We start from the raw sequence: 24,084 nt of genomic DNA, 5'->3' as shown, positions 1-24,084 counted from the left end.
TGGCAGGGAAGAAGGTCTCTTTGCTTTGCAGCTTCTGGAGTTAAGAAGCATGTCGCCTAAATAAGGCAGCAAGGCCAGCCAGGGATGTGGAACCTGTGGCTCTCCAGATGTTGTGAGTCTGCAAATCCTGCCCTCTTGGGCCATTGCACCTGCTGCCTGAGGCAGATGGGGAGGCAAAGGTTCTCCATCTCTGGATTAAGCAGTTTGTGACCACAGTGGGAGACCAGTACAGGGTGAGTCAATAAAGGCAAATCCAGACACCGGAAAAACAGGACACATTTGGTGCTTTCCAAGGCTTGCCTGCTCAGCTTAGCCTCCGGTAAATGCCCCATGGCACGTCTATTCCATCTTGAGCAATTTATCATGGGGGCTACTGCCATCAGGTAGACAGTCCTCATACTGCTAGTCCCTGCCAGGAAAGTTTGTGGAAAATGTGGAGATTCTCCATTTGATGGGTATTGATCCATATGGTCAGCTTTTCTAAGCATTAGGGGCTTTTTGTGGACCACAGATTGAAGACATGTGAACCACAGAGCAGCTGGGCATTTGGGTTCATGTGTGGACAGGTGGCTTGGAGATCAGCAAACAGACAGGAGTTTGGGCTGCAGAGAACAACATGATTGAATCAGGAGCCCCGCAAGTCTATACATCTGTCAGCGACACTCGATTGGGCCTCTGGTTTCTCCTCACTTGCTGGACAAGGAGGAAGGAAGATGCTCATGGGAGCCTCATAGCTAAAATTGCCTGCAGTCAGCACCTTTTGCCAGCCATCCTAGGAGTGCAGGGAGCAAGTGCCTGATCCGCAAGGCTTCTGGCTTGAGAATCAGGGACCTGACAACAGTAGAGGCCTGGATTGGTTAAAGAGTGGTGTTAATAACACCAAGGTTATAGGTCTGAACCCCATATGGGGCAGCTGCATATTCCTGCATTTCTGGGGGTTGAACTGGGTGATCCTCAGGGTCCCTCCCAACTCTACAATTCTAAGATTCTAAGACTCAGGTATGTAGCCTGCCCTGTTCTGGAGATGTTTTATTGTGTTTTTAATATCCTGTTGGAAGCTGCCCAGAGTGGCTGGGGATGTCCGGCCAGATGGGTGGGGTATAAGTAATTATTATTATTATTATTATTATTATTATTATTATTATATCAAATGGGAAAAAGTCACAAAGAAAATTCATCATTCAAGTAGAAGCATCGTAGCTACCCAGGTGCTGAATTACAATTTGGGTATCATATACTTGGAGCTCTGCTGTTAAGAAAGTTTTAACAGTGCTGAATTTTCATTAGTGAAAAACAGATAAACAATGCTGTGGCATTATGCCTAGAATTTGCAGGAAATCTGCAGGGACTTCCTTATCATTTCTGACTATTATTATACTTGGTATTTGCATGATAGGAGCCATAATTAAATTGTGCATGTATCACTGGAATACACTGATGTCATTGTAAAAATATTGCTTAAGGGAAAACAGCCAAGACAAAAACAAATACACAAGAAGAAAAACTGGGAAGACAATTGCAGATGTACAAATAGATATACAGAGGCAGCAGATGGAATACCCTAGCAAACAAAGATATTCTGAAGGGAAACAACTTTCTGCTCCTTATTCCATGTATTTCCACTTGCAATCAAGAGAGACAATGCTTCAGATTTGGCTATATTTATACTAGTCTGAGACAGCCTCTAATGAGACCTTTCCTTCTCATTTGCTGCTTCCATGTAACAACTAGACCCATGTTGGTCTCTGAAGCAGCGAGCAAAAATCTGTGTCAGAATATTTTAAAGATACATTCTGAATAGTGGAAATAAGATCCACCAAACTGCAAAGGTTCAGCCCTAGCAGCACTGTCTGAACCAGCAACAGAGTTCCACTCTGAGAGGTTAGAAGGGTCTTGGCATAAAGCATACACCCTGCCCCCAAAGCACTCACAACAATATGTTTGTCAGTATTTGACAGCACAAGACTGTCATTTTTGTTATTTTTGGTTGCAACAGACTTGCAATGGCCAGTCTTCTCTCCTGTACATGTTAGGGAAATCCTGTGGCTGGTTTGGGAGGGCATCTGTTTGTCTGGATGGGTAATAAATTTGGGTGTGGTATGCAATTGTTCTGTAATTCTGTGATCTTAGAACTTGCAAACAGTGTAAAACACCCATGTGAAGTAGCTTGTTAAATGTTTCTGTTGTGTATCCATAGAGAGGGAGAGATTTGAATTGCTGTATAGATCTCTGTGCAAAAACATCACTGTTATTTGACAGAGGCTCCCTGCCTTCATGTAATTTAAATTCTACACAACCCATTTTTACAATGCATTCCCCTAGTTTCTGAGCAGCCTCAAATGCAACTGTGACAGGTGGCTGTGTATTTGCAGGAAGTGCTGGATGTTTAGAGGCCTGGCATTAGGCTCTTAATTTCTCCAATTCTTCCTTTGACGCAGATGGTGCTTTATTTTGCCCCTCAAAGCTTTTACCTCTGAAACTGTATTTTTATTTATTTCTGACAAACATACCTTCAGGCAATAGCAGTAGTGAGGTGAGGTGCACAAATCCTTTAATTTCCACTGTCAAAACTGATCTGCTCTGAGGAATTCTTTCTTGCTTTTTGATGGATCGCTCAACAGGTCTGTGCTTGCAGCGGCCTAAATGGCTGATGCAGACCCAGGAGATGAGCTGGTGGAAGTGGGAACACCTTTGGGGGTGAATTGGAATAGGGAGGAAATTGGAGATTGGTTGCTGAAAATGTCCTAATGAAAGTGGATGAATCAGAAGTTTTGTCAGTTAGCCAAAAATGACTAGTTTAAGAAGGAAGCACATGCAGCATATGACAGAGAGTGCAGCACCTTTGCCAAGCGGAAAGGAGAGAGAATGTAAATTAGTTTAACAGATGCAGACTTCTAGATGCCACCTCAGTGTGCCCAGAAACTAAGAAAGAACAAAGGAAAGGAAGGTCCTAAAGTGCAGGAAAGAATTTCAGGCTGATTTTGCAGCAAATATCTATAGTGAACTGACATTTATTTTAAAATATATTTGACCAACTTGCAAGAAGTGTGTGTGTGTGTGTGTGTGTGTGCACGCGTGTGTGTGTGTGTGTTTCGAATGAGCTACAAAACAAAAGTTAGGGTTTCTATCCCAAAATGGAACTAATTACATTTTTGTGATTTGGCACTCAAAACTGAAATATACCAGTGAGTCCCCTGTCAATTGTACTTCTTGTGCTGAAAATTGCATCCTTTCTAAATTTAGTCATTTCTTTAATCTGGGGGGAGTATTAATAATAATAACAACAATAATAACAATAATTAATTGTATTGATATTCTGCCCTATACCTGTAGGTCTCAGGGCGGTTCACAGTCAGGGCAGTTCACAAGGCCAGGAATGGCACTACAAAACTTAATTTCCCTTTGGACAAAGAGCACTGGACACTTGTGGTGTCTTTGTAATACTTGTTTTTATTTAAAATTGGCAGGCAAAGCACAGTGGACATGTGCTGAGCAGAGATAGCAACAGGTTTGAGCAGACCCTGGGCAAGATGCCCTCTGCCCCCCAAGCACCGCCATGGTGTTCCCCCATGTCAAATACCCAAACTCCAGAAGCAGCAGGAGGAGTGGCCTCCCATTCTGCAGCAACAATGATGGCAGGCTGCTGCCATCTTACCCATAGCTTTGCTCCACAGCACCAAGCTGAGTGCTGTTACCCCCCTGTCACATTTCCCCATCCTGCCGCAGAAAATATCTTCCCACCAACATCTAGATAATGATAGGAAGGCAGTACAAGACTTCCCATTAAGGAAATGTACCTCTCTGTCCTTTGCTGTGGGCTGACACAGAATCTACACTGATGTAAAATACTGTATGGTATTAATCTGTTGTTGTGTTGGCGCAAGGGGATTTCCCCCACTCCTCCCCCATGTGTGCCCCACACTATCCTCAAACTCCTTCTAGAGGAGCTTAAGGATCACATGGGGAGGAAAGAGGAATAACATTTTCATCATTGCACTGACAGAACATTCTCCTTAGGTGCTACTTTGAATACAATCCATTTAAATAAAAGAAGACTTGAGAAAAGGACTTCATAAAATTAATTCACTTCGAATTATCAAACAATAATTACATAAGAAGAAGATATGCTATGAGAACACAGTCAAACCTCGGCTGTTGAACATAATCCATTCCAGAAGCCCGTTTAGCTTCCGAAATGTTTGACAACCTAGGCACAGCTTCTGATTGGTTGTAGGAGCTTCCTGCAGTCAAGCAGAAGCTGCGTCAGACGTTTGGCTTCCGAAAAACGTTCGAAAACAGGAGCATTTACTTCCTGGTTTTCAGCGTTCTGGAGCTGAGGTTTGACTGTATAGCAGCCTACCAGTGCTGAAGAAACTGAAATTGATCAATTCTATGAAGATTTACAACACCTTCTAGAAATGACACCAAAGAAGGATGTTTTTCTCATTATAGAAGATTGGAATGCTAAAGTAGGGAGTCAAGAGATAAAAGGAACAACTGGCAAGTTTGGCCTTGGAGTTCAAAACGAAGCAGGGCAAAGGCTAATAGAGTTCTGCCGAGAGAACAAGCTGGTCAACACAAACACTCTTTTCCAACAACACAAGAGACGATTCTACACATGGACATCACCAGATGGGCAGCATCAAAATCAGATTGATTATATTCTCTGCAGCCAAAGATGGAGAAGCTCTATACAGTCAGCAAAAACAAACCTAGAGCTGATTTTGGCTCAGATCATCAATTTCTTATAGCAAAATTCAAGCTTAAACAGAAGAAAGTAAGGAAAATCACTGGGCCAGTAAGATACAATCTAAATCAAATCCCTTATGAATACACAGTGGAAGTGAGGAACAGGTTTAAGGATTTAGATTTGGTGGACAGAGTGCCTGAAGAACTATGGACGGAGGCTTGTAACATTATACAGGAGGCAGCAATGAAAACCATCCCAATGAAAAGGAAATGCAAGAAAGCAAAGGGGCTGTCCAACGAGGCCTTACAAATAGCGGGGGAGAGAAGGCAAGCAAAATGTGAGGGAGATAGTGAAAGATACAGGAAAGTGAATGCAGATTTCCAAAGAATAGCAAGGAGAGACAAGAGGGCCTCCTTAAACGACCAATGAAAAGAAACAGAGGAAAACAACAGAATGGGGAAACACAGAGATCTGTTCAAGAAAATTGGAGATATGAAAGGAACATTTTGTGCAATTATTACCATAATAAAGGACAAAAGTGGAAAGGACCTAACAGAAGCAGAAGAGGTGGCAAGAATACACAGAGGAATTATACCAGAAAGATATGGATGTACACCCCAAGCAGTGTGGTTGCTGACCTTGAGCCAAACATCCTGGAGACTGAAGTCAAATGGGCCTTAGAAAGCACTGCTAATAACAAGGCCAGTGGAAGTGATGACATTCCAGCTGAACTATTTAAAATTTTAAAAGATGATGCTGTTAAGGTGCTGCACACAGTATGCCAAAAAGTTTGGAAAACTCAGCAGTGGCCAGAGGATTGGAGAAGATCAGTCTACATCCCAATCCCAAAGAAGGGCAGTGCCAAAGAATGCTGCAACTACCACACAACTGCGCTCATTTAACAGGCTAGCAAGGTTATGCTTAACATTCTACAAGGCAGGCTTAAGCAATATGTGGACCGAGAACTCTCAGAAGTGCAAGCTGGATTTTGAAGGGGCAGAGAAACCAGAGACCAAATTACAAACATGTGCTGGATTATGGAGAAAGCAGGAGAATTCCAGAAAAACATATACTTCTTCATTGACTATGCAAAAGCCTTTGACTGTGTCGACCACAGCAAACTATGGCAAGTTCTTAAAGAAATGGGAGTGCCTGATCACCTCATCTGTCTCCTGAAAAATCTCTATGTGGGACATGAAGCTCCAGTTAGAATTGGATATGGAACAACTGATTGTTTCAAAATTGGGAAAGAAGTACGACAAGGCTGTATATTGTCTCCCTGCTTATTTAACTTATATGCAGAATTCATCATGCGAAAGGATGGGCTGGATGAATCCCAAAATGGAATTAAGATTGCTGGAAGAAATATCAACAACCTCAGAAATGCAAATGATACAACTTTGATGGCAGAAAGTGAGGAGGAATTAAAGAACCTTTTGATGAGGATGAAAGAGGAGAGCGCAAAATATGGTCTGAAGCTCAACATCAAAAAAAAAGAAAAAAAAAAAAAGATCATGGGCACTGGTCCAATCACCTCCTGACAAATAGAAGGGGAAGGAATGGAGACAGTGAGAGATTTTACTTTCTTGGGCTCCATGATCACTGCAGATGGTGACAGCAGCCACGAAATTAAAAGATGCCTGCTTCTTGGGAGAAAAGCAATGACAAACCTAGACAGCATCTTAAAAAGCAGAGACATCACCTTGCCGACAAAGGTCCATATAGTTAAAGCTATGGTTTTCCCAGTAGAGATGTATGGAAGTGAGAGCGGGACCATAAAGAAGGCTAATCGCCGAAGAATTGATGCTTTTGAATTATGGTGCTGGAGGAGACTCTTGAGAGTCCCATGGACTGCAAGAAGATCAAACCTATCCATTCTGAAGGAAATCAGCCCTGAGTACTCACTGGAAGGACAGATCCTGAAGCTGAGGCTCCAATACTTTGGCCACCTCATGAGAAGAGAAGACTCCCGGGAAAAGACCCTGATGTTGGGAAAGATGGAGGGCACAAGGAGAAGGGGACGACAGAGGACGAGATGGTTGGACAGTGTTCTTGAAGCTACCAGCATGAGTTTGACCAAACTGTTGGAGGCAGTGGAAGACAGGAGTGCCTGGGGTGCTCTGGTCCATTGGGTCGGACACCACTAAACAACAACAACAACAATGCATGAAGGGGTTAAGACCATAGAGTAAGCAGTACTGGAAGACATAACTAGGTCACACCCCTTCACTTGGGGGGTTTGGGAAAGTGTTACTAAAGCCTTTCCTTATTCTCTTCCAGCGGAAGGCATGTCAGAGCTTAGACCGCAAGCCACCTTTGTGTTTTTGTACAAATGATTTAGAAACTCTTACCTTTAAAAAACTAAGTTAAAATGCCTGTCTCTTCTTGCTGCTGTATAGAATAGCATATGAATGTGACCTTTGAAGAGAGTTTGTTAGTAAACCATTTTAAACTTACCAAACGTGTGGTCTCTTTTAATGCAAAGAGAAGAATGGGGAACTTTGGAAAGGAAGTTAGATGAAGATATTTTAAAGGTCTAAGGCTTAATTCCCACACTTTACTTTGCTGCATGTTTTGTGGTTTTGAATCTCTGCTGGGGCTCTCTTGCCAAGACAGTATTTGCCCCAACCTGGATCTAGGCATGCAGGGAATTTTTCTTGTATTCTTTTAAACCAATTAGAAACAAACACAAAATACCAATACATAGAACACAAGACAAAAAGACATGGTATAAGCCAAAGGGCTTTTAAGAAGCTTTCTTGAAACTCTCAAAATTAATTTTACCTTTCCATAAAGAGTCCAACCCCGAACAATCTTTTGAGCTGTCCCAGTGGACAATAGAGGAAGCCATACTACAATTATTAGGATCTCCCCTCACCCCTGAGCCAGGGAAGCTCTGCTTAGGAGAATCTAATTGACTCTACAAATTTCTCTATGTTCTATATCCTAAAAACATGAGTTTGCTGGATCAGGCCTCAAATGCTTGATGAATTGCTAAAAAAAGAGAGTTTTTCATGTAAGCTATAACTGTGTTAAGTAACCTGAGTATCAATTCTTGCTTAAGGAGCTAAGAGAAATGCTTTGTCAGAATATAATTGATGAAAGCCTACCACATTCTGAAGTGGAGGGAGACCTCTACCATATGTGGTGGCAATGCAACAAGGTGAAGGTTTTTTGGGAAGCAATTTATAATGAACTTTAAAAAGTTTTTAAATATACTTTTCCCAAGAGACCTGAGGCCTTTTTGCTGGGAATAATGGGTAAGGAAATAAAAAATGAAGATAAAAAAATATTTCTCTATGCCACCACAGCCGCAAGAATTATGCTGGCACAAAACTGGAAAATAGAAACTATTCCTAACATAAGTGACTGGCAGGTCAAAATGATCAACTATGCCGAGCTAGATAGATTAACAGGCAGAATACGAGACCAAGACGACCAGAAATTTCAAAAAAATTGGAGTAAATTTTGGAATTATATTGGAACGGATATATAGGAGGAACTGGCGGTATTAGAAAAACTTTATCAGCTAATAACTATAAACTTTAATAAACTAATTACGCAATCCGAGATTTATTTGATACTTACCAAAAGGGTGAAGGGAAGTCAAAGGCTAAGGAGAGCCTAATGGTTATATTATTATTTTTTGTATGATTGTATGTTTCCTTTTTGTAGAGTATGAAAATAGGATGAATAATTTATGTTAAAATGTTTATTTTTGTATTTGTTAGTTCTTTTTTCTTTTTTTTTTTTTTGTACAAATTCTGAATAAAAATTTACTTGTCAAAAAAAAAAAAAGAAAGCCTACCACATTCCACATTTTTTGCTAGAATCCTAGAAGCTTGCAATCTATGCATTTATTGAATTTGAATGAATTCTGCTATACAGCTTGGTTTAGAGAAAGACTGATCCTATGTATGGAAGGAAGCCCCTGTTGTAGGCCCATCACCAAGGCTATCACCTCAACACAGGGGGCAAGCCTGGCTTATATTTTAACACTTGCTGGATCCAGGGGTTAGAAGGCTCTCAATATCACTGGTCTTTAATCCATGGTCGATGTGCAAGAGATTGCACACCCACTCATGCTATGAATGTTCATCTCTCAAGTAACACCCATGGAGTTCAGTTGGGTTATTGCAGCCCAGCTCATGCCTATATATAACTGAAATCAACAGGAAAAGAGTCATCATTATTTACTCACATCTCACTGATTTCAGTGAAATGTAGTTAAAGCACACCTTGCTATCCATGACTATAATTCTGCAAATGGATAGCTTTATATTTTAGAATTTATTGCATTTTTGAAAATGGGGGGGGGGGCACTCGAATCTGTGCCTAGAAAGTGCAGATCTGCTTGTCCTGTGCTTCCTGGACACAGGACAAGCAGCAGTGTGGATGAGCCTGTAGCTGGCTAGCAAAATCCAGGATGTTGGTCACTTGAGAGGGTGATCATATATAGTTGTAGGGATACCTTTGTGCTGGTGGCTCACAAGCTGTGCAAGCCTACCACAAAGACCCACGTCTGGGGGCACCACAGCTTCGGCTTCCTTCCCTGCTCTTGCCTTGGCTCCCCTGCCTCCTTTGTGTCCTACCTGTCATTTGAGAGGAGGTTCTTCCATAGCTGTCAACCTTTCCTTTTTTTGTGGGAAATTCCCTTATTCCAGTGCTGTTTCCCACAGCTTGCCACTGCCATCCCGGATTGTTAGATATCCCGTAAACTTTCCCCGAGACAGGTGAGGCTGCTGATCCGTTATTTTTGAAGCTGCTGATCCCTTATTTTCAAATCTGAAAGTTGACAGCTACCACCCAAATGGATGAGAGGGCAGAGCTGGAGCCACCCACTGGGATGGGAGCACAGGCAAAGGCCCTGCAAAGACTCCTTATAGTTAGGTGCATGCATATGGTTATTAAGACAAGCAACCCAAGGAGTAGGCAAATATCAGTTACTCCAAAGTAAATATGTAAAAATAGATTTAATTGCTGATGAAGGTATTTTCAAAAAAGTGGCCAAGAAGCTAAATATGTTTAAATGACTTTTAGCAATGTCCAGACTCCCTTCCTATTGAAGGGCCTTGTTCTGCATTCATATTCATGATCTGCCTAATATGCTGATCTCCTTCCTGGATCAATTTCTTAAAGGCAGGATAATGAAGTCTCTTGAAGCTGTTTTGCCTTCAGGGAGTTGATCTAGCAAAATGCTAATGTGCTCTGAGCAAGGCCTCACTCAATGATTAAAGCTTCTTTATGTGGCCAATGTTTGGAACAACGTGTTCGCTTTTCCTCCCAAGCCCATTATCCAGTGATATCATTAAATTTAATTTGGCAAAGTCTTGTTTGTATAGAAACAAGTGCAAGAGTATAAACAGGAGGATTGTTAATTGCAATAATTCCAAAATGGAATCATGATGGACTGAAATGTGTGCAACGAAATCTGCAGTTCAGAATCCTGATGACATATGTGAGGGCCAATCTGATAAGTGTGCTTACTGAGGGAAAATAAAAAGGAAATATGTTTTCATAGTCTTCATGCCCACTTAACATACACCTATACATTAGATTTGAACATATTTATTTTAGACAGGTATAACCTAATTGTGTTTTTTATTAAAGATACGTACATGCTAAATTATTGAAATACATATGAATAATTCAGATAATTGCTTTTAGTAGTTACCAAGTCTGATAAATGTCTAAAGGAAATACAGATGGAAACCCCCCCCCCATCTTCGACTGGAAGATTTCTCCCCTTTAAATTCATAAAATGTTGCATTAATTTGCATAATGGTACAGCTGTCAAAGCAGGTTACAGGTGATGGCTTAGAACCTGATGCTACCTAATGCATAATGACCCTTTCTCTGCTCCACTATGCTGCCTGTTGCTAATGGAATTTGAACCTCCAAATGTTTTGCAATTAGAAATATTTTTTAAAACTCTTTGAAATACGAAGCAGTGCTACTTGCTCTACTTATTCCGCACTGGAAAGAGGACAATGGTGTGACTTAAAGTGGCACACCAGTCTCACTGAGACCGCCGAGTTACAGGATAACCACCTCTCCCCTTTATTGTTTTCTGCAGGAATAAAAATTATTATTTTATCTCTTGTTGCCGTGGCCATAGTTTGAACATTTGAAACTACACCCTGACAGTGTTTGTTCAGTATTATTTCTGTGATGAAAAGTGGGATAATTCATTTTAAAAAGCATCAGGACTAAAACACCTTAATAAGAAGCACGAATAACAGCCTTATTTTGACCTTTGTGATGTCATCATCCCAATATGTGAAAGTGATGGCTTCAGAAGGAATAAAACTGAAGGAAAAATGGGCCAGTCAAGCAGTCCCCAAGAAAAACCAATTGTTTTTATTTACATACAAAAATATGTATACACCACCAACTCATAAAAAATATCAAGGTGGTACAAAGAGTCACAGAAATATAGGACTAATTCATTTCCCAGAGGGATTGTTCTGCTCCAACCAATAATTTAGACACAAACACCAGGTTTTAATCACTACGCTGAAGAAATCAAACCTGGAGAACACTCAGCTCAGCAGTGGGTCTTGTTTTCTCATTTAAACATGTTTTGCATTGTGTTTCAAATCTGAGTGTGAATGTGGAAAGTGTTGCATTATTTCATTACTATCTCATAATCACAATTATTATTTATGAATTTACAAATCACCTTTTGCATATATGTCTGTAGGCAATCTACAGTCATATAATCAAAGTAGCTACAATAGTTAAAACCAAGAGCACAACTGTACCAGAGCAACCAAAAATAGGTTTAAAAACAAGACAGCATGAACACCGTTTCATCCAAATGGACGAGCTTGTCATAACAAGAATGTCTTCCATAAGGATAGCAGGCTCCTCCTGCTGTATCTCAGTGGGGAGGCTGTTTGATGGAACAGGGGAAGCCACACAGAAAGTTCTGCAATGAACCTCTGACATTCTGGGGTCTCCTGCAGAATGGAGGGACCTTCTAGGTATATGGTGGTCTCAGGTTACAGACTAGGCTAGAGACAGGTTTATGTTGCTGAATGGCAAGCAGAGTAAAATAGCAGAAAATGATAAATTGGTCTGGTTGCCCTAGCATGTCCTTTGCACCTTGACCTCCATGGCTTTAGGCATCGACCTCCTGAAGTTCTGAGCTCTGCTTCTAGGCACTTCCATTCCTCCATTTCTTCTTTTCTCATCCATGATTCCCTTTGGACTGTGAACCTGTGGGAAGATATCTCTGTGTTGTGTTGTTATTTACTAACCAGACAAAGAATCCAAATTAGCAGCAGGTGGGCAGCTGGTGGGTTTTCAGCAGGGTGTGCATTTCACAGATGCAGAAGGAAGGAAGGGAGTTAACCCCACCCCAACATTGCAATTCAGCTTGACAAAAGCTTTCTACTGGCTCCAATAAAAGGCTTCCTTCAAGCCTAATTGCAGTGGGGAGAGAGAGAGTAGTGGGGGCACTTAGGAAGGGTTTGGTGGGTGAATGTGTGATATGAGGGTGACCCTGAGGGTGACCCCAGTTTCCCAGTGTGTTCCCTAGCAGGCAAAATGGCCATTTGGACTCTGCTTCAGGAAGCTAATCTGACAGCCCACTGCACCTCTGCACTTGTGCCTCTGAGGGCATCTCATCAGGTCCATCCTTTGTCCTCTGACGATGGTGGTTCTGTGAGCAAAGTGTCTGGATCCTCCTGTCAGACTCCACGGTTTGAGACCTCGGGCATCTGAAAAGTTGAAGTCCTGCTGTAGAGGGCTGCTTTCATTCCAGGGTCACCAAGTTCTGGAAAAGATTGCAGAGTGGCTGACATGACATCCCAATGTCCCATGTGTGACATCGCAATGAGCCAGGGGTGGAGCTGAACATGGCTGAACATGGCGGCAGCACAGCCCCAGTGGCTGGCAGCCCCTGTCCTCCCTGTCCTCCCCCTGCCAGTGGTGGTAGCAGCAGCAGGAGCTGCCAGCCACCAAAGTCATGCTGTACGCAGCTCTGCATTTGTCCTTCTCTGCTCTCTGAAAAATGGGGGGAGCAACCCCCTAAACAAAACATGGGGGTGGGCTGCCTCTGCCCCTAGTAGTTGGCACCTATGCTTCATTCTGATATTGGCTGGTGTGATGAATTTTAGATGCAACACCAATGACATGCATCCCGCTCATCAGGCACCAGAACAGAGTATTAATCTGAAAAGCAAATGGAGAACAAATGTAAGTCAGATGCCTGCAACACAGCAGCTGGAAGGTAAAAACTGTTAGAAAGTCTGGTAACAACATTTCCCCAAGTAACTTATGAAATAGTAATGATCTGAATCATTCAAAAGAATAATGCATGAATATAGAGTAGCAAATTTTAAATAGAGAGAGGTTAGAATGACCGCTCTCCACATCAAATGGAGGGCACCCTTTGCGTGCCCATGTGCAGCACCCTGGATCCTACATGACTCCTGGCAGAACACTCCTGGATCGCCTCCCCAAGTCACAAGCCTTGAGGTTCCCGCCAAACCTCAGTTCAAAGAACCAATTGAGACTGGGGAGGCGTAGCTAGGGGTGCGGACCAAGTAAGGGTTGGGTCCACTCTTTAAGAATAAAAGGGAGTGGAGCCTACATGGCAGCTCTCAGTCAGCTTCATAGCTTCACCTGCCCTACCCTTCCTCTGCTTAGGCCTTTTACTGCAGGTTAATTTCTTATTTACAGGTATGCTGGCACTGCTACAGTCTTACAATGGTTGCTGTTGAAGGACCAGGAAGGAATTTCCCTGCGTTGGCAGGTTTCACCTTCCCCGTAGCAAAATGTCACAACTTTGGTGGTTGTAGGCCTTGGGAGGAATCCTTTAGTCTATCTTCCCTCAATGGGCGGGGGGATGAAGCGGTGACACCCCCCCCCCAGCGGCGACCCCAGGGTTCCCCATTAAAGGGGTTGTGTTGAGGGGAGTCACTGGCCATATGCTGAAAGATTGTCAGTGCACTCCCCTGTGTTGCAGTGAAATGGGGGGTGGGCTCTCTGCTTAAAAATATGTCTTCCAGAGCCAGCCCAAACCCCACACTTTTTGGATAGCCCTGATGTTCCCCAGCTCCCCGGCTGGGGGCTGGGAGGGATAAACGCCCAATGCCTAAGCCAAGGTCTCCCTACATTTGAAAGCTTAATAAAGTTGTGGGCAATCGAATCCCATAACACATTGTCATGAGTCATTATTCCACCCGGTTGTCACCTGGGGTCCGGAGGGTGGGGTGGGTGGGTGTCTCCACCTGGGCATGCAATGTGGTCAGTTGACTAACTGGGCAGGGAGGGAGCCACAGTTTTCGTTACAATATTTGCAGAAACTACAAACATTAAATAGTAATGCATGCAACCAGCTCCAACTGCTGGCATCCAGTAAAGAGCAGCTGAGCTGAAAAGTCTGCTAAGCAGACAGACTTGTTGGCTAAGGGTGGGGGGGAAATGGGGGGGAGTGCTGGAATAGCAAGGCTGAGATCAGCTCCCAGCAGAAACTGATCAAATATACCGTATTTTTCGCCCCATAGGACGCACCGGCCCATAGGACGCATCAAGTTTTTTGGGGGGGGAAATAAAGAAAAAAATTTTTATTTCCCCCCCCCCAGGCGCTTGTGGGGCCGGCAGCGGGGAGAAGCGCTCTTCTCCCCGCAGCCCGCCTTCAGACCAGGTCTGGGGACAGCGGGAAGACGTGCTGCGCCTCCCAGCTGTCCCCAGAGCTTGTGGGGCAGGCAGCGGGGAGAAGCGCTATTCTCCCCGCAGCCAGCCTTCAGACCAGGTCCGGGGACAGCGGGAAGACGCGCTGCGCCTCCCAGCTGTCCCCGGAGCTTGTGGGGCAGGCAGCGGGGAGAAGCACTCTTCTCCCCGACGCCCGCCTTGAGATCAGGTCTGGGGACAGCGGGGAGACGCGCTGTGCCTCCCAGCTGTCCCCGGAGCTTGCGGGGTAGGCAGCAGGGAGAAGCGCTCTTCTCCCTGCCGCCTGCCTTCAGACCAGGTCCGGGGACAGCGGGAAGACGCGCTGCGCCTCCCAGCTGTCCCCGGAGCTTGCGGGGCAGGCAGCGGGGAGAAGCGCTCTTCTCCCCGCCGCCCGCCTTGAGATCAGGTCCGGGGACAGCGGGAAGACGCGCTGAGCCTCCCCACTGTCCCCGGAGCTTGCGGGGCTGGCAGCGGGGTCTCCCCGCCGTCAGCCTCCAAACCACTTTGGGAGACAGCGGGATGGCGGCGTTCCGCCTCCCTCTGTTCCCCGACCTTGTGGGGCTGGCGCTGGGGCTCTCCTGAAGCCTGGAAAGCGAGAGGGGTCGGTGCGCACTGACCCCTCTCGCTCTCCAGGCTTCAGTGAAAGCCTGCATTCGCCCCATAGGACGCACACACATTTCCCCTTCATTTTTGGAGGGGGAAAAGTGCGTCCTATAGGGCGAAAAATATGGTAATCAAGAAAACCAAGGAGCTAATTTTCAAATTATGAACAGCAATAATAATTCTCGCAATGAGGGAACTGCAAGAAGGCCCTCGGAGCTGGACCTCAGTGTCCGGGCAGAATGATGGGGGTGGAGTCGCTCCTTCAGGTATACAGAACCAAGGCTGTTTAGGGCTTTAAAGGTCAGCACCAACACTTTGAATTGTGCTTGGAAATGTACTGGGGACCAATGTAAATCCTTTAGGACCAGTGTTATATGGTTTTGGCGGCCACTCCCAGTCACCAGTCTAGCTGCCACATTCTGGATTAGTTGTAGTTTCCAGGTCACCTTTAAAGGTAGCCCCATGTAGAGTGCATTGCCGTAGTCCAAGCGGGAGATAACTAGAGCATGCACCACTCTAGTGAAACAGTTTGCGGGCAGGTAGGGTCTCTGCCGGTATACCAGATTTACCCTCCGCAGTTTCAGTATTTGTCAGACCAAAGATGCTGTGTATTTAATAAGATGCCCTTGTAATTTGATTTACATTGGCTCTACCACACAGGTTGTCTGTGTCCGTATAGGAGAGCATCAATCCTGCATTAGAAATAAAGTCATGGAGGCACCTTTGGGTGATCACTTCGTAAAGCATCACCATAGAATAGACTTATTCTGCACAGTCCTATGGGTCAGTCAGAGAAAACATGGAATGATGAGGGATCATGTCAAACTATTACACCAACGAGAAGCCAAGTTGATTTTCCTATTTAAATCCCTGCACCCAGGGGAGATTAAATACTGAATTAGACTTTAATTGTTTTGTTTAATTTTCTTGTTAAGGTGGCTGTTGTTGTATTCTCCTTGCTATATATTGGATGCTGTACCTTTAAATTCTAGGTAATTCTATGTAATTCAGTGCACCTGCTGGTGGTCTTTATAATGCTACTAGGTAACAGTAGCCAACAGTGTCAGCTTACTACACTTTTGAGTGACAGCTGATCCACGGTTATTGGGTGTACCTTTGTGGACATTTGACTTGGTAATGTATCTGTTATTGTATCACAACCTGTTATAGAATGTGCAGGTATGTCATTTCAATCACTGTATTTTATTGTAATGGATTTTATTTTATATCATTGCCAGCTGATGAACAACATTTATTAAAACAGTCTTTTATCCCAGAAGGACTGTTCTGTTGCTGTTGCTGTGTTTGGAGTACCTACCATCATTCTTCTGTGTTGCTGTGCTTATAGCACCATCTCGCTCCAGCTCACTCTCGGCAAAATTCTGTATAGGATATTAACTTTGGAAGGCGTTAGCCTCAATATTCAATGATTCTTTATGGTCAACTACTAATCTGATAATTTCCTTTCATGGAATATCTACTTGACTCTTATTAGTTTGTGACTCCATGTACATATTGTATGTTTTCTGACTGTGAATTAAGAAACAGTTCAATAGTGTTATATAAATATTGTTAGCATACTGTTAGCATACTACGTGTTGCTTTATGTTTGTCAGGGAGTACCAAATGGAGCTGGACTGGACAGCTGCCCTGGACACAGAATTGACCTGCGCCTCCATGGACAGCTGTGAGTCCAAAATGACTCCCAGGCTGCGCATCTGGTCCTTCAGGGGCACAGTTACCCCATTCAGGACCAGGGAGTCCCCCACACCTGCCTGCCCCCTGTCCCCCCAAAACAGTACTTCTGTCTTGTCAGGATTCAGCCTCAATCTGTTAGCCGCCATTCGTCCTCCAACCGCCTCCAGGCACTCACACAGGACCTTCATCATCTTCACTGGTTCTGTACTTCGTAGTTGACTCTATGTTTAAGTTTTACCCACTATTACAATTAAATACCCCAAACACACACACAACTAGAATTAAGGAACAGGTCTGGCATTTCTGTTAGATCTGATGACTGTGCAGGGATGAGGCCTGGCTTTAAGGAAACTTGCGTTCCATGTCTGCTCCTTTGTGGGTTCCCAACAGGTACACCTGTTCTCCATCCATGTGTGGATCTGACGTCTGGACAACGTATTTCCGCTCCCCACTGAAACCCTCAGTTCTTTCCCTGGTTCCAGTCTTTAAATAATGGCACATCTGCTACAATCAACTTCACAGCTTCCTCCTCCCTGCATTTCCCTTAAGAAAACCCCCAAATTGCCAGGTTAATAAGACTGGACTACAATATGGCAGGCCAGTAGTATTATCACCCCCACAAACCAGAGAGCAGATTGATCTGTCATGGCTTGTCTGAGGGCACCCAGTGAATTTGTGGCAGTGGAGAGAAAGGCACTAAGGACTTCCCAACTCCTGTGGTTAAAAATGAAGGAATTTTATCTTTGGCCCTAGAGAAATTAACAGGAGGCTGTTAGGGGAACTCCAAAGAGAAAGGAACAGAAGTAGCTGGGATGATTTGATGACTAGAAGGAGGGGACTTGGCAGTTGCGTTATGAGGAACTGAGCGGAGTCACAAGGTTGTGCAGCAGCAGATGCCACCCCAAACCCTCGTGGATCTGTTATTTCATTTAGGCTACCACAGGAACTGTGACTCTCTTCTTCGCACTGTCATATTACCTTTTGTACTTTGCTGTGAACATCATCATGCCATTGTCACTGCCTGCTGCCAGATTGCTCTTCGTACAGTTTTGCCACCAATATTTCACTATGGAAACTGTCATTCCATCCCGAACATGTTTTCAGTCTAGCTCACAAGCTGTCATTTGGCTCTTTAGACTGCCATGCTACTGTTCAGTTTGGGATGCTGTCATTCAATCTTATTACTGTTTTATGGACTAACACACCATTCCTGACATTTCATCCATCAGCAGCTTCCATGACAATCTATTCATTTTCCAGGGAGGGCTTCTTGTTTAAAAAAATAAAATAAATCACCATTCCAATTCTTTTCTGCATCAAGACCTTCTTAGGAATACTTCCCAGTTCAGTTCAGCTTACCAGGAGAGTGAGGGTCTAATTAATGGCACATACAATTGCATGTAAAAAAAAACCACCCCAATTTATAACACCCATTTCTAAAGTAATACAAAGAGGCAGCAAGAGCGCAGGGAGCACCCCAGCCCTTCTTTGCTTCTCGTTTCTCTTCCCAAGTTCTCTCCCCCAACAGCTGATTTCCCTTCCCCACAGTAAACATGAAAGTCATTTTGGGGCGCAATGTCATTTTGGGGTCCTTCTCCACACAAAATTACCATTCCCACTGTATTTAACAATAACCAATCTGAAAGGCAAGTAAAGAGGAACAGGCAATATGGCAGCATCTGAACCTGCACCTGTCTGTGATTCAGACCAAGAAGCCAGGCCAGAGCAAGAGGCCCCCATTCACTGAAAGCTGGCTGTAAATGAGATCCAGTGAGAGCAATAGAACCTATTAGTCAATTAAGTCCCTTTGCTTTCAATGACTGGACTGGGACTAGGAAACCGTGTAGGACCAGATGGAACCTTCCTGGCTCTTTGCATTTCCTGATTCCTAATGAACTGGTACCTGCAAGAGTATCGGAGGTATCTGAGTCACCTGAGCAAGGCTCTGCTGGGGCTCTGGTGCGAGAGCACCAAAACACCTCATGGTGAAATTACAGCCAAGTGTCATAGGCAAATGTTTCCACATTTTCCATATGCTGATCTCCAGGATATATTTCTAGTGAATTCTCCCCCACAGGCAGCCTACTAAAAGCTGGCAAATTCACATATCCATTTTCTGTATTAAATACTCATTTAGGTATTAAATACTGCCATTAAAATGGAGTTACAGGTTGTTAAACTACCAAAAATAGACAGCAATCCTAACCCCACCTTCCTGGGAGTAAAACCCACTGAACTGAATGGGACTTACTTCTGAGTAGGCATGGTTGGAATGGCAGCCCTAGATGGCTTTGTGATGGGCCATTTGCCACTTCATTAACTTTGTCTTTATCTGTAGAAGAATCTTTGCTGTTTTTGCTAGAAATACAAACATGGAAATTAAATGTAAAAGGGAACACACACAGCAAAGGTAATTGATTTGTAAATAGCTGGTGAGATATGCATGCATATTATATATATGCATCAGCAGATCACAGAATCATAGAATTGTATCTTTGGAAGGGATCCCAAGGGTCATCTCGTCAGACCCCCTGAAATGCCTAAAACCCTCCAATGAAAGAGAGCCCACAACCTCCCAAGGCCATCTTGCACAAAGCAACCCCTGAACAAAAAACACCCGATGGAAGTGTGGTTAAAGGTTGCAACAGATTATGGCACTTTGGTACCTTAGGAGTTCCATTTGCATTGTGGGTTTCAGTTTTGAACCATAATCTCTATAATAAACCTTACTCCTGACAAAAAAGAGTCCGGTCATTTAATTTAATCAGGAAGCAGGCATTTCAGCTCTGTAATCCATCAGTATTTGAAATGTGAGATATTTGAAACTGCTCTGTTTTACAGTTATGGAGGGCTCACAATCTATTACCGTTATCTCAGCTTCTACAATGGCAAATACTAATGTACTGTTAACAGGGGCAGGAGAAATGTATTTTCAGGTTCATAAAACATTTTAAAATATATATATGGAGAGATACTTTGACAGTCAGTGCCTTGATGCCCCATGTGAATCATATCTTCTAAAGAGAAGTTAATATTAATTGTTTGGTAAATTAAGATAAGGGTTCATTAGGGATGTTTTGAAAGAATTCAATTAACTTTCACTTAATTCTCTCTCCATTCATTTGGAGATGACACATTATTTCAAAAATAAACACTAAAAAGGAAACCATGTGAAATGGGGAATGCTATAAGACCAGGCTGTGATGCTGGTTTCACTGCTGCCCAGTGTTAAAACAATATTTTTTTGTAAAAAGTGCAACATAATGGTTTCACCTTGGAAAGGTAGCATATAATATACTAAAATAATTAGGAGCTACCTTTGTGAAATCATATTACATTGATGACGAAAGGAGGAAAATGTGCTTTGTAAGACATCTACTGCATCTTTATAGATTTCTATAAAGATGAAAAGAGGCAACAGGGGACTTCCGGTCTCAAGCGAATGGAGAAAAGGAGTGCCAGTCTGATCATCAGCCAACAGAGGACAAAGAGACTATCTCCTTATGGGAAAGACTTGTTGGGAATTTATGTAACCGAAACTACTAGTGTGATTAGTATAAATCACATGAGATGTCTCACAAGAGTGTGGGAATGGAAAACTGTCTTATCTCTTCCGTCTGAGCATGTTTTTGTACTGTACTTTCACTTTTGCAGTATGCAACAGTTGTTCTTCCAGAGACTGGAGAACACAGATGTGATTATGGATTGTCTGTATAGAATGTAAATAAAATGAAGTTTAGATCTATGGATGTTTCTTTCTTCTTGCTGTATGATGCTAGAAGACTTGTGTGCACTTTTCATATGAAAGGTGTTGCAGAAAGGCAGTCTGGAGATGAAAGGACATGCCATTCCAGAGACGTGCCTACCGGGAGACGCTCAGAGGTCCTGGGAGGGGGGGTCGTTATCTCCCCAAGAACGTTTTTCTAACAAGACTCACATCTGTAACTAAGTCTGCCTTCAGGGATCCAACTGTGAACTGCTGCTGCTGCTGTGAGTAAACTACTTTTATATACCTTAAATAAGATTGTGGAGTGTTTATTCTTTTAAGAGGGAAATAAGGGATCTTACCAGGAATCTATATTGAGAAGCTTAAAAAAGCTTGCAACCAGCGACCCGCTGTGCGTTTAAAAGGGAAATGTTAAAACTCTGCTAAGTTATAGAACTTGCTAGTGCAAGTTAGGAAGGATATTATTAAACAATATATCCTCTCCTGCCTCCCTGAACATTCCCACATTGAGCGGTCTAGCAGTCCGCAAAAGGGCTCTCCCGCGACCCTCAAACCCCTGTTCCGAAAGGAATGGGGAGTGGGGGGGGGGGGGGGAAGCCAGTGACTAAGCCTGCAGACATGGCAGTGTCGCAACTCCACGGGAGTGAAGCCTCAATCTCTTCCCTGAAGCAGAGATCTTCTGAAAACTACATTTAAGTCAATGGAAATGTAAAGAAGATTAATTATTGGATCTAATTAGGCTGAATTCGGCACTAGATGGAGGAGTAAAAAGGAAGTCCATCCCTATCTTCTGGGTAATTATCACTGCATGGAAACAATTTGCATGTGAGTATGTTCTTAGTTTTACTTGACTCTATTAGATATATGTCTGTCAATGGGAAAGTTGGATTAAAAGCAACTGAAACCCATTCTTTACTATCTTTTATTTACAATGAAGAATTGTTGAGATGACCTTGAACTAAAGCTGAAGGTGAATTTGAGCCCAGCAGAGAAAACTTGAAACAAGATTATTGAAGTACTCTGTTGGGTGAGTGTATGGAAGCATCTGTGGGCTTTGCAAGGCACATTTTGGTTGGAGTGATTTAAAGAAGACTGAACTTGTCTCTAAAGTTTCTTTTTAAAAGACAAACTGGAAGTTTAAAGCTTGAAAGTGGCCAAAGAGGCTGCACATCGACAGGGAAAGCAGTGCCAGGAATTGGACAACATCTGAGAATCCCGACACTGCCTTTTTGGAGCTGGAAGCCTGGTAAATCTCTCCCTGGTTGTGGGAAGGAAAGAAGGGTGTTTGGACTTTGCCAGAAAAGAGGAATTATAATGATATTCCACTGTTTGTAACTCTTTATTTTACTTCAAGACATTTTTAAAGAACTGGATCAGTGAGAGTCTTTTACTAGCCTCTGAATTATTAAATTATTAAATTGTGAATTTGTGTGGACAAATGGTTTTTGTTTTCTTTTTAAAGTAGATATTGATTTAATTTGAATGTTAATTTGAAATCTGGATTTTATTTCAAATTGTATATGTGTAACGGGCAATCAGGCTGGAGGGAGTGGAAAAGTACAAAAGATTGTGTTCTTCGGGAAAGTGCTACTTGGTGGCCTTGACAAAATGATAAGACACAGCTGGAAAATAGGTTGTTTTGAGAACAAGGGAAAGAGAAATCTGACAAGGGCAGAGTGAATCGAGCAGAAGGAGTATTGGATATTTTCACTCTGTTCGGACCATTTTGGATTGCGTTAATAGTAACTTATTGAATATGGCAATTAAAAAGCAACCAACCCCAAGTTCGGATAGAAGGACTTCTGCACAGGACACTGGGGATAAGCCTTATGGTGAATGGGTGGAACTTTTTTATGAATTGAAAGATAAGTTGATTAGGGAAAAAGGAAAATTTGGATAAGACGGCATATAAACTTATAGCCTGAATGGACAAAAATATTGAAATGGTGACAAAATTGAATATTAAGATAGAACCAGTGATAAAGAAAACAGAAGCAGTGCAGGCCCCGATGCAAGGGCTGGAGGAACAATTCGGAAAAAAAAACAACCCAGGAGAAACTCAGGGGAGATATGGATGGCATGGGGGGGGGGGAATAGGCAGGAAATATGTGGGAATGCCTTGGTGGCTGAAATGAGGCAGAAATCACAGCCTCTGAGAGTAAGAGGAGATTGTGAGGAAGGTGAGCAGGATTTTAAATCTGATTTAACTGATAGCCGCCTTCCAGTGAAATTTAAATATGCCAAAGTTGGGAAAACGAAAGGGAAATAATTATTGTACATGTGTAAAATAATATAACTAAATTGATACATTGGCAGGCTTTGACTGCACATTTGCAATCAGCAAAATTTGGATAAAATTAGAAGAAGAAGAATGGATGAAGTATGTTTATGGAAATGCAGAAGAATTTTGTTAATATAAGGAACCAGAAGAGGGAATGGAGGGTTTAAAGAATGAGGTTTAAAGAACCTCAAAGATAAGGTTTTGAAATGTGTTTGTGAATGGGGATGGGGGGATTTGACTTTTGTAGCTAACTGTGGAAATTAATTGTGAAAAAAAACAAATAAAAAAATTTACAAAAAAAGAAAAAGAGCCAACAGGCAATAAAAATATTGAGAAAACAATTGCTTGCAGCCAACCTGTGTTCCTGAATTTTCTAGGAGGTCAAAATGAAGACTGTGGCAAACCCTCGGCAGCCATTTCAATTTTGGCTTCCTCTGTCAAGCTGCAGTTCCTTCCCAACTCCTGGTCTGCATTCTGTGAGCTGATTCAATCTTCTCAGTGAGCCTAGCAGGCACCATTCATGTGCGGCACATTCAAAGCATGTGGCTTCTCCCAACGAATCTTGGCAACTGCAGTTTACCCCTCACAGAGCTACAGTTCCTTTTAAAACTACAGTTCCCAGGATTCTCTGGAGGAATCCATGGCTTAAACATAGGGTGTTGATGTGACCATATCCCAGCATTGCCTTGACTCAGATCACAGGCCTCTTCTTCCCATTCATCTGTTGTTTTTTTCTGGGCCTGTGGTCATCTGGATTTTTCTGGCTTTGTAATTCCATGGCTGTAGGTCAACCCTGCGCACACTATGGTCACCGTCCTACAAAACGTGCCCTGAGATAAAACCGAACTTAACCTGTAGCAAAATTTTATTGTTGCTCAGGCAAAATGGCAGAGGAAGACAATTGTCTCCACTGCTCTGGGAATACTTCTATTGTTTCTACTCCTTTTTTTTTTACCCAAGTCAAGCAAGTTGCAGGAAGCCAGTTTGGCAGGTGGCTTTGCTGCCACCAGTTGCCTGTCAATGTCCGGCAGACTAGTGGGCCATACATAAAGGGGAGAATTAGAGGTGTGTGTGTGTGTTCATACACCCCCACACCTACACCCACAAAGACATATAATTCCAAATAGCATTTTTAAAATCAAAACATGGCACTTTGGAGCTTATTCGGAAAATATGGATTCAGGGCAGGGGGGACTTGAAATGCTCTGGGAGGATTTTTGCCCTTGGAAAGAATTATCAACAGGATCCATTTCTAGGGTGTTTGATACAGCAACTTCTGAAACCCTTTGGAAGTAATCTCATGTTGTGAAATCTTAGGGTTCCAAAATGCAGAAGCAATCTCCTTTTCCATTGTTTTCTAAAGCTGCATATTCCCCAGAGAGTCAAACAGAACTGAGAGGTGAT

General features: G+C 43.0%; 1 long non-coding RNA gene across 1 annotated transcript; it reads right to left on the bottom strand.

Moving 5' to 3' along the window:
* Positions 1 to 10,410: 10,410 nt before the first annotated feature.
* Positions 10,411 to 23,237, bottom strand: LOC308476193. The gene is made up of 3 exons (XR_013985793.1): positions 23,037 to 23,237; positions 18,924 to 19,030; positions 10,411 to 12,868 (listed from the first exon to the last, which is right to left on the bottom strand). It is a non-coding gene; the product is annotated as an uncharacterized lncRNA (long non-coding RNA).
* Between the last annotated feature and the right edge of the window lie 847 nt (positions 23,238 to 24,084).

Source organism: Podarcis pityusensis (assembly GCF_964106645.2).
Source record: "Podarcis pityusensis genome assembly, chromosome: 4".
In the NCBI taxonomy this organism is placed as follows: Eukaryota; Metazoa; Chordata; class Lepidosauria; order Squamata; family Lacertidae; genus Podarcis; species Podarcis pityusensis.
The sequence above is the reverse complement of the archived record's forward strand: the minus strand, read 5'-3'. Positions and strand labels throughout refer to the sequence as shown.